This window comes from Bos indicus, chromosome 13 (genome assembly GCF_029378745.1).
Source record: "Bos indicus isolate NIAB-ARS_2022 breed Sahiwal x Tharparkar chromosome 13, NIAB-ARS_B.indTharparkar_mat_pri_1.0, whole genome shotgun sequence".
Classification (NCBI taxonomy): Eukaryota; Metazoa; Chordata; class Mammalia; order Artiodactyla; family Bovidae; genus Bos; species Bos indicus.
In genome coordinates this window covers 17,538,155-17,551,040 of record NC_091772.1, presented here as the reverse complement: position 1 = coordinate 17,551,040, position 12,886 = coordinate 17,538,155, and the positions used below count along the sequence as shown (strand labels likewise).

The window sequence follows — 12,886 nt, the reverse complement described above, 5'->3', positions numbered from 1 at the left end:
CACCCATGTCAAATACTCTCCCTTTTTCTAAAGACCTAACTTATTTCTTGCCACCTTCCCCCATAGACCCTTGCTTTCTTTTCCTTCATTTCCTCCCTGAACCCTATGCCTCTCTCATCCTTCATTCCCTCTTTCCTCTTATTTCTCAACCTTCCTGAGGTTGTAGAGTATCTTGAAACACAACTAGTAATTTTTTTCTTTCAGCCATGATCACACTGACCAGGGATCGAAACTGCACCCCCTGCATCAGAGTCTTAACTGCACAGTCTTAACCATTGGACCAGACCTCCAAGGAAGTCCAGGAACTCATAATTTAGCTCCTTAAATGGCATTCTCAATTTAATCTGTGGCTGACACCTGATAAGATACACTATATCCCTCCTCGACTTTTTCCTCACTACACATCCGACAGGTGATTTGCTTTGGCTATTAGAATACTTCAGCAGTCCCATTTTAATTCAACGTTCTGTCAAGTGACCTATCAAATCTAGTTCTTACCTTCTACTTGTCCATTTAATGTCTTCTTTTCCTCTTTGACCAGCAGCTCCAGATAAATGATCCACATACTTCTGTGGAAGGCTCTCAGAGATGCTCTGTTAAAATGAACACTGAGTTGCATGAAGATTTCCTAAACCCTTTCTAAGAAAATATCCTACTTTTACAAACTGCCCACGTGTAATCCAGGTAAGACAGGTTTTGCCAAGATCCCACAGCTCCTAAGTGTCAGAACCAGGATGCTGACTTCAGGCAAGGTGCTGGATCACCAGGCAGCAGCCGCCTGCAACGAAGAGAGCAGGCCCTTCCTATCTCCTTCCATTGGTGCCACCTTCAAACAGGGCACCCTTACTTTCTGTTACTTCAAGTATGGCTGCCATAAAGGTACTCCGCACATCCAAAATGCTTTGTATTATTAGCATAAAAGTAAAAGTCGCTCAGTTGTCTCTGACTCTTTGCCACCCCATGCCCTGTACAGTCCATGGAACTCTCCAGGCCAGAATACTGGAGTGGGTAGCCTTTCCCTTCTCCAGATCTTCCCGACCCAGGAATCGAACCGGGGTCTCCTGTACTGCAGGCGGATGCTTTACCAACTGAGCGACCAGGGAAGCCCTTGTTAAAACATCACTAAAGCAAACTGCTGTTGTCATAAGCCCACAGATTTATCACTATCCCCCATACTTTTGAGTCTCTTGAAATGTTCCTTGCAGATCAACTTGACAATTTAAACGCAGTAATACTTTCAAGTTTCAAGAACTCTCTTTTCAAGGCCAAAGTGGTAAAAAAAAAAAAAAAAAACACAATTCAGCCTGTTGCTCTCTGACGCTCTCTAGCAGTTTTACAGGTGCACATGTACCAAAGAAACATACATTTGGTTGGGAGACTGGGACTGACACATACACACTATTGTGTAGGAAATAGATAACTAATGAGGACCAACCGTACAGCACAGGGAACTCAACACTCTGTAAGAGCCCATACGGAAAAAACGCTTTTTAAAGAGCTGATATATACACGTAACTGATTCAGTCTGCGGCACACCTGACACTAACACAATATTGTAAATCAACTGTACTCCAACAAAAATCGAGGGGAGAACGGAAGGAAGGGACACAAACATTTGGCTGTAAGACTGACCTGGAATACACCAATTTTTAGATAAACGTCACTTCAGAACCCAAAGTGTAGGGTAGAAAAATCAGGATATTGTCATTATCCTCAAATTAAAAACAATTAGGAGCCCGGTGGCAGCGGGACGCAGGCACTGGCCAAGTCCACTGCTGGCGCCTCACAGCTTTCTCCGGGCGCTTCGCCGGCCCCACGCGGAGGGGGCCCGGGTTCGACTGCCAGCTGCTCGCCCCTCAGGCCAGAGGGTGACTGTCCGCCCTCCCGGCTCACAGGGCCCCGGGGCGCCGGCGCGCGTTTTCCACTGACAGGGCCCCGTGCCCGGTTCACAGGGCCCCCGGGCGCCGTCGCGCCTTTCCCACCAACAGGGCTCACACGACCCCTGCGGCGCCGGCCTGGCTCCCCGCTTACACGCACCCCTCCCCCCGCTCCCCAACGGCCCGGCTCGCCGCTCACACGCTCTCGGCTCACGCTCCCCGCTCTCACGCACCCCTCTCCCCACTCCCCAGCGAACTGGCTCCCCGCTCACACGCTCTCGGCTCAGCGGCTCACGCTCCCCACTCACACGCACCCCTCTCCCCGCTCCCCAACGGCCCGGCTCGCCGCTCACACGCACCCCTCTCCCCGCTCCCCAATGGCCAGGCTCCCCGCTCCCCAACGGCCCGGCAAGCCGCTCACGCGCCGCCCTCACCCCAGTGCGCCGGGCGGCGCTCCGGCTCTCACAACCCCCAACGCCGGCCCGCGCTCCCCGGCCGCACGCCCCCCGCGCAGGCGCCCGCCGGGCTCGCCGCCCACACAACCCCGCCCCCAGGCGCGGGCAGGTGCTGGCCGCTCACACGCCCCCTGCGCGCCGCCGACCCTCGCAGAGGCCCGGCCTAAGCTCTCCGCCCGGAGCCCGCGCCGTGTTCTGCGAGAAGCCCGTGGAGCCGGCCCGGGAGCTGCCCCGCGCGGCCGAGGGAAGGCTGCCTGAGGCGGGGCGCCGTGAGGGCGGGGGCGGGCGGGCGTCTCCCGCGGCCGCTGCTCTGGGGCTGCACAACCGCGTGCGAGATGGCGGGTGTGCCTGGGGTTCCACTCCGTGGCTGTGGGCAGGTCGGTTTCGGCGGCTTCCCGCGCGCCGGGGACGCCGCCACTTCCTCAGCGACCCCGGCCGCCCCGCGTCCTCGAAGCCTCTGTGCGCGCGGACTGCGCGGTGGGCCTCTCGCCCCGGTGGCGCGCAGAGAGACCGGGAGACGGGCTGCTGGAGCTCAGGTGCGAGTTACACCGGGGAGGTGGGGACGGGGTAGCCCGGGCGTTAGAGCCGCGCCCTGAGGGCTGCGGTGAGTGTAGCCCCACCGGGGAGCCGGCCATGCAAACACCCTCCCCTCCCTGCCGGGGAAGGGCGGGCAGCAAGGGGGCTCTGGGGCGGGAGGCTCGCTCTTCACTCCCAAGGCATTTCAGAGGAGCGATGGGATTACTCTGTGTGTAGATAGCTGTTAGAGCGCTAGGCGCTCATCTGGTAAAGAATCTGCCTGCAGTGGGGGAGACCTCGGTTCAATCGCTGGGTTGGGAAGATCCCCTAGAGAAGGGAAAGGCTACCCACTCCCGTATTCTGGCATGGACTCTCGCAAAGAGTCAGACTTCGCAAAAAGTCAGACTGAGCGTCTTTAACTTCATTAATTAAGGGGCTTCCCCAGTAATTAAGGGGCTTCCCTCATAGCTCAGTCGGTAAAGAATCTGCCTGCAATGCAGGAGACCTGGGTTTGATTCTTGGATTGGAAAGATCCTCTGGAGAAGGAAATGGCAACCCACTCCAGTATTCCTGCCTGGAGAATCCCGTGGACAGAGGAGCCTGGCAGTCTACAGTCCATGGGATTGCAAGAGTCGGACACGATTTAGGGACTAAAGCACCACGCAGAACTTTGGGGAATGGATCGGATAGAAGAAAGACTGGTTCTGAGTGGGGTATAATAGACAGCAGGAGAGATGGATGTGGTCAACAGCCTGGTCGGGGGTCACTGAACACCGTGTCCTGAGACGACAGGACTTGTAGGTACAAGGACGGGTGGAAGTGAGAGGAGTAGCAGGGGAGGGGAGGGACCGCTTCTCTGGAGGCTTCTCTTCAGGCAGCAGAGTAAACATCTGGCGGTCAGCAGGAAGAGCCTTTGGGTAAGGTGAGTTTTGTTTTGAACATTCAAAAGCACTTAGTCTGATACTTGGGCCATTTAACAGATGGGGAAGCTGAGCCACTGGAATTAAGGATCAAGTTAAAGGACATGTCTGAACTTGTAGCTGTTGGAAGCGGAGCCGCAACTTGAACAGTTTTCTTCAGTTCCAGTCTGTTATTCTTGCAACTTCAGGCAGTTACCTTATCTAAAAAGTTAGGAGACCACAGTGGGAGGTTCACTGGAGAAGTAGTACTCAGAGGGGCCTTTGTTGTTCAGTCCCTAAGTCATGCCCCAGTCTTTATGACCGCATGTACTGAGGCACGACGCCAGGCTTCCCTGTCCTTCCCTGTCTCCCTGAGTTTATTCAAATTCATGTGCATTGGGTCAGTGATGTCATCCAACCATCTCCCCCTGTGTAGCCCCCTTCTCCTTTGTCATATCCTCAATCTTTCCCAGCATCATGTTCTTTTCCAGTGAGTTAGGACTTTACATCAGGTGGCCAAAGTATTGGAGCTTCAGCTTCAACATTGGTCCTTCCAAGGGATATTCAGGGTTGATTTCTTTTAGGATTGACTGGATTGATTTCCTTGCTGTCCAAGGGACTCTCAAGAGTCTTCTCTAACACTACAGTTCAAAAGCATCAATTCTTTGGTGCTCAGCCTTCTTTATGGTCAAACTCTCATATCTGTACACGACTACTGGAAAAACCATAGCTTTGACTCTAGGGACTTTTGTCTGCAAAGTGGTATCTCTGCTTTTTAAAATGCTCTCTAGGCTTGTCATAGCTTTTCTTCCAAGGAGCCAGGGTCTTTAAACTTCATGGCTGTAGTCACCATCTGCAATGATTTAGGAGCCCAAGAAAATAAATTCTGCCACTGTTTTCATTTTTTCCCCATCTATTTGCCATGAAGCAATGGGACTGGATACCATGATCTTCATTTTTGAATGCTGAGTTTTAAGCTGAGTTTGAGAGGGGTGGAGGCTTTCCAATAAGTTCCCACTAGGGTGGAAAGACTAGGCCACGTGGGAAGAAAGGAGCCCAAAGGCGCAGACAGTGCCCACAGGTGCTGGCTTTTCAGAGTGTGAGGCCAGCAGTCTATTTCGCTCAGACTTGAATGTTGGTTTCCCACTTTGGGAAGCGGGAGGGTGGAGGGGGGGAATCAGGGGTGAACTTAGAAGTGTAAAATCACTGGCTTTTCTGGGTCTTAGAGGGCGTCGGTGCACCTTTTCTTGCAGTCCTGGCTGCCTTTGGGGGCTGGCCACTGGGACAGCTGAGCTGGGTTAGACTAAGAATTGGTCTTGATCTGATTGACCCCTCACACCCTGGATGCACACATGCTTTCGAGAATCATTCCTCCCTGGCAGATGGTAGCTGGTTTAGGGCAGGGACTCTGCCTTTTTCATTCCAGAATCCCTCATGGTTAGGTGCTGTGTTTGGCCAATTGGAAGGATGCACTTTGTATCTGCAGAACTGATAATCGTTTGAGTCTTTAGGAAAATTATCTTGAGTTCCCAGGGGCTTACAGCTGGAGGTGGGAGCACAAAATGATGCAATTCCCAGTGTAAATTTTAAAAATTTAAGTCTTAAAAAAATAAATAGAAATTTAAATCTGAAAACTCAGTTGTATCTTTACAAGTTTATTTCATACTTGTCTTTTGTATACCTGCTGATCTCCTAATCGTGCAAGAGCTTCAGCTGTCCCTTAAAATAATATATGTGATAAAAGGAATATTTAGTGAATTCTAGTAAATCAGACTTTTCCATGATATCTTTTTAACCAGTTGATGAAAGAGTAGGTAGAAGTCATTCTTTCATTTTTCATTAGAAATCATTTCTTACATCCAAGCAGCATTAAATAGTGTAAGTTTGTTGTTATACCCGTAGTGCTAAAGCATTTATTTTGGCTCTAACAGTAGATGGGTTGCTTCTCGTTGTTTTGAGATTTTTTTTTTGTTTCATTGTTATAGCATTATTGGGGTTTCTTTGGTAAAAATTTTAATTGAAATATAGTTTACTTACAGTGTTTCAGGTGTAGGGGTTGCTTGTTGACAGACATAATGTAGCATTTATGAATTTTATAATTCTAATATTTTTATCCTTCCAAGGGAAATTTTTTTAGAAATTTGCCAAAGTAGGTAGCAGAAAAACTGCTTTGGCCTTTCTGTTTTCTATCCTAGCAGTGTGTAGGTTTTTGTTTTTTTTTGGTAGTAACCTTTTAAGATCCTTTTCCAATAAATAATAAGTTATTTACATGCTTTTGTCATGTGTTATTACTTCTGTAGACTATTGGTTTTTTGTCATTAGCTTTATTGAGGTATAATTTATGTACAACACAATACACATTTTAATAGGGTTTTGACAAATGTATACAATCCTTGTAAGCAGCAACGCAACCAAGATTTCTGCTATCCCAAGGATTCCCTGTTCTCTTCTGTGGCACCTCCCATCTGCAGCCTTAGGCAGCCAAGGATTTTCTTTGCCCTACAGATTATATGTCTTTTTTATTGTATTTCTGCAGTCAGCATGCCAGCAATTGCAAACTTTTCTGTACAGGGCCAGTGAGAAGCATACAGTGTGTACTCCTTTCTGTCTGACTTCTCAGTACACTGTCTTTAAGAGTATCCCTCATGACTATGTTGATTGTGTATTTTGTTAGTAATTCATTCCTTTTTATTTTTTTTAATAGTGGTAAACGATACAAAACTTAAACGTTGCCATTTCTAACCATTCTTCTGGGTCCACTTCAGTGGCATTAATTATATTCCCATTGTTGTGCAACCATCACCCCTGTTTCCAAAGCTTTTTCATACCCCCAGATACACTCTATAGCTTCTAAGCAGTAACTACCCACTCATCTCCCCTGTCAGCCTGGTAGCCTCTAATCTACTTTGTTTCTGTGACTTTTCCTATTCTAGACATTTCAGATAAGTGGCATCATACAATATTTGTCCTTTTGTGTCTGGCTTATTTCACTAAGCAGTGTTTTCAAAGTTCGTGTTGTGTATGTATCAGCACTTTTTTTTTTTTGACTGGGTAATATTCCATTGAATAGACATACTTTGAACATAGGTTTTCAGTTCTCTTGAGTGTATACCTAGAAGAGGAATTGCTGGATAATATGGGAATTCGAAATTTGACTTTTTGTGGACCCACAAGGCTGTTTTCTGTAGGGCTGTACCATTTGGCATTCCTCCCTGCATTGGACAAGGGTTCCAGTTTCTCCCCATCCTCTCCAACACTTGTCATTATAGCCATCTTAGTAGGTGTGGAATGACTAGTGGTTTTTCATAAGGTACATAAGCATAGAGTATTGCTACATACTTGGTGGGGGAATTAATGAGTGTAATTTTATATGTTCCAGGAGGATGGACTGAGGCAAGTTCTGGAGGAGGTGAAAGCTTTATACGAGCAAAACCTACCTGATGTGTAAGTTGGTAAGTTGATCTTGTAAAACAGTTTAAGAAATATGATACTGATGTCAGATCATCTTAACATTAGTTTTTAGATATGGTTTTTTTTTTTTTTTTTTTAATTCTCTGTGAGCCTGATCATACCCTAGCTATACAGAAGCAGAAGGATTTGTGTTAATGGTTGTTATGTCTCTGGGGACCTAATAGTGCTGGCACATGGTAGCTGTTCGGTAATGCTTCTTGTCTGACTGGTGTGACTTGAAAGGAGTTAGGGTGGATGCAAAAGAGATGACCCAGGAGCAAGTAACAGACCTGATGAGTGAAGTGTGTTGCTTCCGCTACTTGTTTTCATCAGGTGAGGCCTTAGTGGGTTTAAAGGGAGAACAGGCAGTTTGCAAATTTAGCAGGAGTAGCAGTGACTTCCGAAAGCTCGAGTGAAGTTGGCTGGGAACTCGTGCTGCGGAACACTACAGCTTGGTAGGCTAGAGGGTTCTGGAGTTGCAGACTGTTTAGAGCCAAGCATGGTAGTTGGCACAGAGGAGAATTTGAGCTGAATGACAGACTTCAGAGGACCTGCGATTGGGTGAAGAAGACTACTGACTGCTGGAGGAAAATTGAGTTATTGAGAGCTCTCCTGCAGAGAAGTCTGTCTGCAACTTGAGATTTCGTCCCTGGCCTTGTTAGGTAGTGTTTTCATCAGTTAGTTGGGCATAGGAATCAGTAGCGTGTTGTTAGGGTGTGTGGAGTACACAGAACAGTAGGAGCACTTTGCAGTGACTGTGTTTAAGGATAGATACTGGTGAACGAGAAACTTATCTGCAAGAGGTCTGCAGTAAATGTAAGGGAAATGGAAAGTCCTGCACTCAGGTTCCCAAGTCCTTCATTTGTTCATGCAACAGATATGCACTCAGCAGTTATGAGCTGATAAAGGGCTCTGGTGTTTCAGTTGTAAACAGCAGAATCAAGAGGTTTGCCCCCGTGGCCCTCAAAACAGTGTCATGCAGAAGGCAGAGGTTAAATGCAGGTAAAGCGGGTCCGAGTACCTGCCATGAAGGAAAATACCACACTGGGAGAGAGAGTCATGCACTGAAAATATTGGTAGATAGAGAAATCCTGGAAATTCTCTCCGAGGAAGAGACTCTTCAGCTGGAGCTTGAAGAAGTGGGTTTTAGCGATGAAGTAACTGTGGGCAGAGAGCATTCTTTGGAGGGAACAGCATGTGCAAAGGCCTTGAGTCTTGAAAGAGAATGGGATGCCCAGGGACCTGGTCATTCCCAAAGGCCAGTGTGGCTGGAACTTAGTGAGCAGGCCGAGGGCAACACCAGGGGAGATTTCTGAGCATGTGGGGCTGGTGGTGGCATGTTTGTGTTCTGAGGACCACCCTGGCCCCGTGTGGATAGTGCATGGTGGTACTGAGAGGAAGCATGGTGGTCATGGAGGTGACAGGAGGGGTGAGCCAGACTAGAGGAAAGGAGAGCAGGTTACACACCTGTTTAGGAGGTGACTGAATATGCTTTGGTCCAGTAAGGGACTGATTTTCCTGTATTCATACCATAGGGAAATACAGTATCCAAATTCTATGCCCTAGCCTCCTAGTTTGGTTCTGGGCAGGACAGTAACTATTACCAGTTTCTGGTTAAAATTCTTTGCCAGAAGAAATCTATTCTTATTTAATTGTTCATGTGGAAATGTGACTTTTTTTAAGGAAGTTCTTGTATTACTCATCAAGAACTTTGATGTTAAGTTGGGTGTATTTTATTTATGCTATTTCATTATAATCAAGAACACATTGTAAGCAGTGTGGAGAATAAATCTAACGTTTGTAGAGTGGCAGAAGTATCTAGAACAGATTTAGAAGACATGGTACATCTATGTACATGGTCCATGTACATCTCTACATGGTACAGATCTAGAAGACACGGGACATACATCTTGCCTCTATTTTCATGCCTAGAGCAGGCACATACGTTTTGTATTTATCTCTTTCCTTTTAAAACTCCACAGTAGACACTTAGTAATTCTCTACATCTGCTTTTGTTTTGTTTCCCCTTTTTTTTTCAATTGTGGTAAAGGTACACACCAGGTAGCTCAGTGGTAAGGAATCTGACTGCCAGTGCAGGAGGTGCATTCCCTGGGTCGGGAAGATCCCCTGGAGGAGGAACTGGCAAGCCACCCAAGTTCTCTTGCCTGGAAAATTCCATGGACAGAGGAGCCTGACAGGCTACAGGCCATGGGGTCAGAAAGAGTTGGACATGACTTAGTGACAGAGCACACATACCACTGAGTGTATTCAAAACACTCATAGTGTCATACAGCTATCACCACCACCACCTTCTCCAGAACTCTTCATTGTACAAAACTGAAACACCACACCCAGGAAACAATTGTAGATCTGATTGGAAAGGGTGATGCTTGTCTGATATCTAAGGAGACATATATTTTATAGGGGAAAACCAAAATGTTCTCCCTCTCTGTGTCAAGGACCCTAAAGTACAAACATGCACATGGTTGAAGATCAAGAACCATTTCTTGGACGAGTGGAGGAGCATTTGACTTTAGAGTCCTTTGCTCCCTTTATGGGAATGAGGATTTGAAAGTATTGATACCATAGAAAGAGGACTCGTAGGATGAGAACATGATGTGAGGCCATAATCTTATGCACCGTGATATTTGATCTCTTATTCCAGCATGAAACAGGGATACTAAAAAGTGAGGCAAAAGTTTGTCTTTTGGAGACAATGGAAATTAATCAGTGTGGAAAATGCAATGTGCCATGTGGCTAAACAAAACAATGGAGTGTGATCCTAGGCAAATTAGTTAGGTAATAACAATCTACAGATCTCTAAATAGCATTATGGCTAAATAAAGCAATTCAAAAGCATAAGATAAATCTATACAGTCACATGGTATGATCCTTCGGTGTATTTGGTGAAAAATATAATCTGCATACAGAGATTTTTTTCTTTTTTTTTCTTTTTCGCTCAGTCCTGTCTGACTCTTTGCCATCCCATGGACTATACAGTCCAGGGAATTCTGCAGTCCAGAATACTGGACTCAGTTCAGTTCAGGTCAGTCAATCCAGAGGATTTTCCCAACCCAGGGCTGGAACCTGGGTTCCATACATACACAGATAGTGCAATAATATTTATGAAAAAGATACACTTGCATATATCTAGACCTGCTTGCAAATGCAAAGAAAACGGTTTGTAAAGATAAACTCCCACTTTTTAACAGTTCCATTAAGAAGAGGAATGTGATAGAAGGAAGTTTTAGGACTGCACTTTGGGTTCTTCTATTGCCACTTTTATTTTATGCATTTACTTCGAAATTTTTACAAGGAGAATGTTATGTCTGTAAAGAATAACTAAATGATATGTACCAGTTCACCAGACGCTTACCTGAGAACCATGCTTCTGGATGATCCCCTCAAAGGTAAAATCTGCCACTTAGAACACAGGGGAAATCTGTGCCTTTTGTTGAGTCACGTAAGCACTCATTTCATTCGCCTTTAAGAAGTGCTTCTTGTATTAACTAAATCCTGAGAAGATGGGTGCCAGGGACAAATTTGGGGCTAGTGAAAGCATGGCATGTAGTCCCATCACTTTATGGCAAATATATGGGAAAACAATGGAAACGAGAGACTTTATTTTCTTGGGCTCCAAAATCACTGCAGATGGTGACTGCAGCCATGAAATTAAAAGATGCTTGCTCCTTGGAAGAAAATCTATGACCAACCTAGAGAGCATATTAAAAAGCAGAGACATTACTTTGCCGATAAAGGTTCTTCTAGTCAAAGCTATGGTTTTTCCAGTGGTCATGTATGGATGTGAAAGTTGGACTATAAAGAAAACGGAGAGCCAAGGAATTGATGCTTTTGAGCTGTGGTGTTGGAGAAGACTCTTAAGAGTCCCTTGGACTGTAAGGAGATCCAATCAGTCCATCCTAAAGGAAATCAGTCCTGAATATCCGTTGGGAGGACTGATGCTGAAGTGGAAACTCCCAATACCTTGGCCACCTGGTGTGAAGAACTGACTCATTGGAAAAGACCCTGATGCTGGGAAAGATTGAAGGTGGGAGGAGAAGGGGACAACAGAGGATGAGATGGTTGGAAGGCATCACTGATTTGATGAACAGGAGTTTGAGCAAGCTTAGGGATTTGGTGAAGGACAGGGAGGCCTGGCATGTTACAGTCCCTGGGGTCTCAAAGAGTCGGACGTGACTGAGCGACTGACCTGAACTGAACTGAGGCTACCACGTGATTGCCAAGGACGCTCTAGCATTCAGGTGTGAGCAGCCTAGGTTCAAACAGACTCGCTTGGAACTTCTCCAGGAAACCGTTGGGTGGGTAGAAAGGGGTGCTGTGTCCAACAGCTCTTTTCTGATCCGTGCTGTTTGAGAATCTGGTCTTTATTCCTGGAAATGAGCCTTAATCCCTCAAGGCTGCACCAGAGGCGGAGCAGGAGACTGGGCAAGAGCCTGTGTCCAGTCCCAGGGGACCAGGTTGGAGTCGGGGCCTGACTTGGAGAGAGAGATCTGTCTCCCCGCAGGGCCTGGCCTAGATCTTGAGCCGCCATCAGCTTCAGGTCAAGACCAGGAACCGAGCATGGCTGGGCGGCGGGGCAGAGCGCAGAGCCCCCTCCCGTGTTGCGGCCAAGGCTCCACTACCTCCACCGGTATCGTGGTCTGAGAGCCAACTGGCCCAGCGGCCCTGCTGCCACACCGACTGCCTGGAGCCACTGCTGTCTTGGGCCTTCAGCCAGTTGGTCTGGAAGGTGGGTTCACACTCCTGGATCTTCCTGCTGCTGTCCATGGTGTTAATGACTGTTCTCTGCACTGACCTAATTTACCGGCCCCAGGATGAAGAATTTTGGGCATTACTTTACTAGCGTGTGAGATGAGTGCAATTGTGCAGTATTTTGAGCATTCTTTGGCATTGCCTTTCTTTGGGATTGGAATGAAAACTGACCTTTTCCAGTCCTGTGGCCACTGCTGAGTTTTCCAAATTTGCTGGCATATTGAGTGCAGCACTTTCACAGCATCATCTTTCAGGATTTGAAAGAGCTCCACTGGAATTCCATCACTTCCACTAGCTTTGTTCGTAGTGATGCTTTCTAAGGCCCACTTGACTTCACATTCCAGGATGTCTGGCTCTAGGTCAGTGATCACACCATCGTGATTATCTTGGTCATGAACATCTTTTTTGTAGACTTCTTCTGTGTATTCTTGCCACCTCTTCTTAATATCTTCTGCTTCTGTTCAGTCCATACCATTTCTGTCCTTTATCGAGCCCATCTTTGCATGAAATGTTCCCTTGATATCTCTAATTTTCTTGAAGAGATCTCTAGTCTTTCCCATTCTGTTGTTTTCCTCTATTTCTTTGCATTGATCACTGAGGAAGGCTTTCTTATCTCTTCTTGCTATTCTTTGGAATTCTGCATTCAGATGCTTATATCTTTCCGTTTCTCCTTTGCTTTTTGCTTTTCTTCTTTGCACAGCTATTTGTAAGGCCTCCCCAGATGGCCATTTTGCTTTTTAGCATTTCTTTTCCATGGGGATGGTCTTGATCCCTCTCTCCTGTACAATGTCACGTACCTCTGTCCATAGTTCATCAGGCACTCTATCTATCAGATCTAGGCCCTTAAATCTATTTCTCACTTCCGCTGTATAATCATAAGGGATTTGATATAGGTCATACCTGAATGGTCTAGTGG

At 46.7% G+C, this 12,886-nt stretch overlaps 1 protein-coding gene and 1 long non-coding RNA gene across 4 annotated transcripts in view; one reads left to right on the top strand and one right to left on the bottom strand.

Annotated features, from left to right (window-relative positions):
* LOC109567901 (ankyrin repeat domain-containing protein 26-like) overlaps window positions 1-2,432 on the bottom strand; it is a 117,979-nt gene extending 115,547 nt beyond the window's left edge. Inside the window, exons 1-2 of the mRNA XM_070802004.1 lie at window positions 2,312-2,432; window positions 499-593 (exon numbers count right to left, since the gene is read on the bottom strand). The gene's annotated coding sequence lies outside the window, so the exon portion shown is untranslated. The remainder of the gene's footprint in view (window positions 1-498; window positions 594-2,311) is intronic.
* An 8-nt stretch (window positions 2,433-2,440) lies between these two features.
* Window positions 2,441-12,886, top strand: part of LOC139186654 (uncharacterized) — an 85,827-nt gene continuing 75,381 nt past the window's right edge. Inside the window, exons 1-2 of one of the 3 annotated variants that reach the window (XR_011570324.1) lie at window positions 2,441-2,868; window positions 7,127-7,199. This is a non-coding gene — a long non-coding RNA (uncharacterized lncRNA). The remainder of the gene's footprint in view (window positions 2,869-7,126; window positions 7,200-12,886) is intronic. The other 2 variants (XR_011570323.1, XR_011570322.1) reach the window with 2 other exon arrangements.